A 2,037-nucleotide genomic window follows, 5' to 3' on the forward strand; every position below is an offset into this window, starting at 1 on the left:
TAACTATTCTCCAGATTTCTTGGCATAACCTGGTGAGCACATTCAGGATAGCATTTGTTTGTTGAAATATGTCAATTGGTATTCCATCAGTTCCTGGGGCTTTACTTTTTGCTAATTGCCTTAGAGCAACTCGAATTTCCTTATTCATCAGCATTTCCTCTTAATCAAATATTGTTCTTTGTCTATTCTATGTCAGCCAATTCTTTTTTTGGTACTGGGACTCTGTGTACTTCTTTAATCTTCTTTTGATTCTTCCTGGATCATTTGATATTCTGCCCATAGAATATTTAAGTATTGCAACTTGAGGCTTGAATTTTTCAGTTCCTTCAGCCTAAGAAATGACAAGTAAATTCTTCCCTTTTGATTTTCTAACTCCAACTCTTTACATGTTTCATTCTAACTCTTATCTTTGTCTTCTCAAGCTGCCCTTTAAAATTTTCTGTTCAGCTCCTTAACTTCCTGATTTCTTCCCTTTGCTTTGCCTTCTTGGCACTCTAGTGTAAAATTCAGAATTTCATCTGACATCCATCTTGATCTTTTCTTTTTCCTGTCTTTGAAATGACCTTTTATATTTCTTTATATCCTCCTACAGCTCATTAGGTATCCATTCATTTGTGTTAAATGCCGCAAACCTGTTCCTGATATGGTTTTTAAATTCAGATGGGATAGATTCAAGATCAAACTTTGGTTCTGTGGATTTGATCTGATTTTCTTTAGCTTTAGTTTAAACTTGCATAGGAATAGTTGGTGGTCTGTTCCACAATCAGAAGCTAGCTAGTTTTCACATCTTCTCCAGGGATTTGCCCCACCTCCCCCAAGATATTTTTAATCTGATTGCTGTGTAGACTATCAGGTGAAGTCCATGTGTATAGCCTCCATTAGTGTTTCTTAGAAAAGGTATTTACAATGACCGTATCACTGATTATACAGAATTCTATCATTCTATCTCTAACATCATTTCTGTCATCAAATTAATATTTTCAAACTACTGTTCTTCTTCCTTGTTCCAGACTTTTGTTTCCAGTCACTAATTATTATTTGTGAATCTTAGTTGCATGTTTGATAGATTTCCAACTGAAAAAGTTTCTATAAATCTTCTATTTCTTCATCTTTGGCTCTGGTTGTTAGTACATATGTTTGAATAATATTGGTATTAACAGATCTTCCTCTTATGTGTATAGATAAGATCTTGTCATTCATAACATTATATTTCAGGGTGGATCTAGAAATAGTCTTTGTGACTGTGATTGTTCCCCCATTTTCCCTCATATAGCCTTTTCCGAAATAACAGATCATATGACTGATTAAAAATGGCCCAAGTGAATCCATATTTTTATGTGTTCCATTTCTTCTTTAACAATGTCCAGTTTTCCTACGTTCATGCTTCTCACATTCCACATTCCAATTAGTAGTGTCTATTTGAAACTTTTCTTTTTCATTTGTGTTTCCCAATATGAAGGCTTGCTTCCAGGTATGGTATCTACTATTCTAAGTGTATTCTATTGTTCATAGGAGTTTCCAAAGCATGCTATTTTGGAAGTGGATGGTAAATCCTTCTTCATTGTATGTCTTAATTTTGATACTCCATTTAGGTACAGTAACTGACAGACAAGCATTTTATCCAAAAGAGGAGATGAAATACACTTTCTCATTACATAAGTAACAGATTGTTTTGTTATTGTTCTTTCTTTGTGTCCTGGTCTCATCCTCTGCCCAACTCTACAAGCACTTGCCTCCTGTCCCTCCCTTGCCTCAGCCTGCCAGCTCTTCCCTCCTTCTTTCCTTCAACTAACCTCATGATTATATGTCTTGAAGGTCAGGTGACTTTTTCTGCTCATTATCTTTCTATTAATCAGTGATGATGGCACTCTTTTGTATGGCAGGGGACTTCTTTTCTGTGGAGGCAGTCACACAAGATGGTAGAAATATCAATTGTTTTTTACCTTTGTGAAATATAACTGTACATCTATGGAAAGAACCGCTGGAGAGGCTCAATATCAGCTGTGAAAACTAGGCCAGGAGCTGATTGTGGAACAG

The sequence above is a fragment of the Elephantulus edwardii genome, unplaced genomic scaffold (assembly GCF_000299155.1).
Source record: "Elephantulus edwardii isolate Elephantulus edwardi_28Jun2011 unplaced genomic scaffold, EleEdw1.0 scaffold00034, whole genome shotgun sequence".
Lineage (NCBI taxonomy): Eukaryota > Metazoa > Chordata > Mammalia > Macroscelidea > Macroscelididae > Elephantulus > Elephantulus edwardii.